A 4,786-nucleotide genomic window follows, 5' to 3' on the forward strand; every position below is an offset into this window, starting at 1 on the left:
ATGTGTATGAGTATGAATTAGTGAAAACATAGTTGAATGAAATTGATAATTTAAGGGTTTCTTGCAGCTTTGAGTGAAGTTCTGTTCTTCCTGTTCATTTGCAGAGCTTCCCCGTGCACCTTCTAACTTAGTCATCTCTAACATCAGCCCTCGAGCAGCAACACTTCGTTTTCGCCCTGGTTCTGATGGCAAAACATCCATATCAAGGTGGATAGTTGAAGGGCAGGTGAGTGTGTGTTTTTGTTGCCTGCACACATCTATGATCAGTGTAAAACACAGCAGGAGAACTGTTGAAACACACTTTCCCTTTGCCAGGTGGTGAAGGACGATGGAAATGAGGAGCCATGGAGAGTTGTGTACCAAAAAGACAATCAGCCAAATGCAGACACACTGGAGATCCCCAACTTGACTCCATTCACTCAGTACAGGTGAGCAGCAAACACACGCACAGCCTGTACAAGACATGCTCAGACACAATCACAAGCACGCAAAAATTGTACGCGCACAAACACCATCATGCACACTTCTCACTCTCCGGCAGTTTCTGCAGCATTGCAAGGCTCAGGTGAAGTTCGATAAATCACACAGGCACACAGAGAGACAGTTCCATCTGAGACTTTTCTGTTTGTCAGCACCTTCACAGCTGTGGCATGCAGATCCTTATTACCCTCCTGCAACTAAAGGAAGGAGAGAGGAGGGAAAGGATAAGGGCAGGGGAGGGGAAAGTTAATGAAAAAGTTGAGAGGGCAGCAGAAAGTATTAAAGAGAGGAAGAAACAACTAATAAAATGCAGGGAGAACAGGAAACAGATTAGGAGAGAGGAGTGTCTGCAATCCTTCCTTCAAGGGCTGTGAAGAGGTTACACTTTGTAAACGTGATCTGTCGGCCCTCAGAACACCAGCAGCACTTTCTCTTCTCCCTGTTCTTTTCTTTCTCTGTATTTTTGTATGTCTGTACTCGGTGTTTCCTATTTTATTCAGTGGCCTGCCCTCCAGTATCTCTGCCTTCATCTGTGATGAAATTGTGGTGTGCATGCACACATTGTACATACAATCACAGGGATTATGTTGTCACCAGTGGGACGTTACATGAAATGATGCACTTGTCTGTATTTCTTATCCCCAGCTTTTAGGTCTCTTTTTACACCCTTCTCTTCTTCTCCCGTCACTGGAACAACTTGTAGATGTAGTCTCTCACACACAAGCTGCCAATCACATATGTATCAGACGCAGCTTCATGAAGCATGGCTGCATTTAGAAGTGACAGAACGTAACAAGGGCTTCCTCACGCCTGCTTCTATGCCAAAGGGTTTGCATATTTAACTCTGTTTCTTTACCAACTAAATATTTGCTTCTCACAGACAACTAAACAACTTGTGATGGAAAGCTTCAGCACAGGATTGTACTTTTATAACAACAGGAACAATAGAATTTCATAATTAGACTTAAATCATATTAGTCAAAAACCTTTGTTAGCTTTATTTTTTAAGGAAAATCAGTTTATTTAAAGTATTTTCTGTTTGTTTGTTTTTTGTTTGTTTGTTTTGTTTTTTACAATAAATAACATTATATTTAAATAATATAAAATATTTAAATAATTTTCTATCAGAAAATATTAGAGAGGGCTAAAAGTATTACAGACCCACTGTTTACTGTTGGGACACTTGTTAAAAAACACTTTATTGCATGAAATTTTGATCAGTAATCAAGAGGCTGCACAGCTTCCTTAAGTGATGTAATTTTTATTTTTATTGTATTTGCCTATCACAGTCATAAAGGGTTAGAACCAGAGTCAGGCAGACATGAAGACTAGTAAAAATAAAAACTAATTTATTAAGTAATAAAAACAAAAAAACTGTCATGGCAGCAAAACTTACAAAATACAGAAGAACCCAAGGAGATCCAAGACATCTGACTAGTAGCCAAGATAATGAACCGCTGTAGGAAAAGTGATCAGAAATGGTTTAAATAGGACAGGGGGTGAGTTGCAGCACCTGAGTGATCACTAATTGGAAATGGGTAAGTGGTAACTGACTGGAAGAAAAACTGAGGTGGCTGACAGAGGGTTAAAATGGGAACTGGCAAGAAAACGGTGAGCTGAACCAAAACACAAGTGACATAAAAATAAATCATAAACCGCAAGGAAAAATAAAACTAACATAAACTAACTAAATAACAAAAAAATTACACTCCATTGCCATTGATTGTAATAAGTAAAATTGTCAAAATGTAAGACACTTAAAGCGTAATGTGCTTATGTTTTTATTAGAACTGACACAGGCATTTAAGTAACTAGTTTTAATTTGAATCATGTTCATGTTAAAATCATTGATAAACCTGTTAATGTTCTTGTTATTTCTTGTGTTTTAATTGATTGTTTGAATTACTGCTTGTTTGGGGATGGGGTTCATGGAGAGCAAATGCCTAAAATCTTGTCTTTCAGGATACATGTGTTGATAATGTATATGTTTAAGTCCATCTTACCAAGGTCATGATTATGGTTGTGCTTTAGATGTGATTCTAGAGAGGTTCATGTAGATCCCAGTAACTTACTAGAAAGTAGAAAGTACGACTCAGAACAGCACTGAAGTATCTCCACTATGAAGATGTTTTTGTTTTCATTCACACGTTGTTTAAGAATAATTTGCACAATCTCTTCGCTTCAGTGATGTAATTGGTTGAATCTAGACCATGGCAGATGCTAATAGACAGATGGCACATGCAGTGACATTTTTTTTAAATTTACCTTCTCCAGTTTCCAATTAGAACGTCTGTGATGGTTCAGTGGAAAAACTATCTGGTATGTCTGGTTACCTGGTTCCGGTGTGTATAAATTAGTCAGGATTTATATTTCTTAGAGTTTCATGTTGATATTTTATAAGCAACACTGGGGACAATAAATTGTCAGTGCAAACAGCTTGTGATAAAAAGAAAATTAAAAACATGAATGAAGTCCGAATGTACTGACTGTGAAGGTGGATGAGTCATTTTTAATTCCTGCAAAATACAGTTTTTTTCATTTCCTTTAACGAGCCAAACTTCTTGACAGAGATTACCTCACAAACTTTCTTATTTTTTTGCACGACACTGTAGGGAAGTTGTTAGTAATCACTTAATCCCACGTGCAGTGATTTTGTGATAGCTGATCTTTTATAATTTTGTAATTTCGTCTTGTCTACGCTTCTTTTACCTTGATAAACATGAGTGTGAAGTATAAATGTATGTATTTAGTTGCACAAAAGGGAACATAGACAGATGTGTTCAGATGTATTTGTTTGTATAGACAACAATAATCAAATGCAATTTTCAGCAGCAACAATTTTAGACACAGTTAAAGACACTGAATGAGGTTCTTTGTCATTTTAGAAAAGAAGTAGATCATTGGATGCCCTGTGTTTTGTTTCCTTGTGTTTCTAGCCAGTTTTCCTTCATTTGTTTTTTGCTACTTCAATTTAAAAGAAATCCTTCAGGTGGTTAAGAGAAGTCCTTGTATTAACAATGAATAACCTATTCTTAGTTAGATTTTGTATTCCTCTGCCCACATTAAGATGATTTTATATCAATGGCAATGTTTAAAATTCAATATAACTGGCACTTTAGTAGTGTTCATTTTCTCAGAGTGTGTTTAACTTAAAACCCAGGACTCTGGAGACTTAAAGTAAGGAATTAATAATACATTTATTTACAATCTTTACAATATTACAGGGGCTGGACTTGAGAATAAATTGGTAAGTATCTGTGGAAGCAGAATGAAGATGATAAGTGTTTTATTTTAGGCAGAGGATTTTCTAGAAGGTTCGTATAATAAACAGAGGAGATTTACTCTGGTTTAGGTGTTCAGGCTTAAAGATGAGGGTAAGATTCCATGTTCCAGGAAGTTGAATAAGGTAGGTGAGGTTCATAGGTTGGTGTAGGATAGTGGCAGGTCAAACTAGGATGAATCAGTATGTGAGATAATTTCCCAGTTATAATGTTTGTATGGAAAGGATTGGTCAACTCAGACTGGAGGATAAAGTAAGTATCAAACTTCGAGAACACACGAAACACTCATCTGTGAGGAGCATAAAGAAATCCTGGAATAATTTACAATATCTTAGATTAAACTAGAAACTCTGACCACTCATTAAATACCATAAAATAAACAATGTCTCAACTCCTTCTATGGCAGCCTTGCTCCTTAAATACCTCAAGAACAGAGAAGAAGAATATCCTAGGGAGGACTCAAAAGGGGAAAGACCATTAGCTGAAGATGTTAGTGTTGTGGGTGTACTCAGTCATGAATATAAGCAGAAGAAAATGTACAAATGGGTGTAATAAAATGCATTGTCTTGGCCAGTGGTGAAAACCTTAACAAACATTTGTTTTGTTAGTTTTTTAGCATTTTAATTTTATAAAAAAATATATATATATATATCCATCCATTATCTTTACCCGTTTATTCCATTTTGGGTCACGGGGGTCGCTGGTGCCCATGTCCAGCAATCACTGTGCGAGGGGCGGGGTACACCCTGGACAGGTCGCAAGTCCATCACAGGGACACATAGAGACAAACAAGACAAACAACCATTCACTCTCTCACTCACACCTAGGGACAATTTAGAGTTACCACTCAACCTAACATGCATGTTTTTGGTATGTGGGAGGAAACCGGACTACCCCGAGAAAACCCACGCATACACGGAGAGAACATGCAAACTCCACCCAGAAAGGCCCCTGGACCAGGGTTTGAACCAAGGACCTGCTCACTGAGAGGCAGCAGCTCTACCAGTTGTGCCACCATGCTGCCT

Source organism: Nematolebias whitei, chromosome 16 (genome assembly GCF_014905685.2).
Source record: "Nematolebias whitei isolate Nwh7 chromosome 16, NemWhi1, whole genome shotgun sequence".
Taxonomy (NCBI): domain Eukaryota; kingdom Metazoa; phylum Chordata; class Actinopteri; order Cyprinodontiformes; family Rivulidae; genus Nematolebias; species Nematolebias whitei.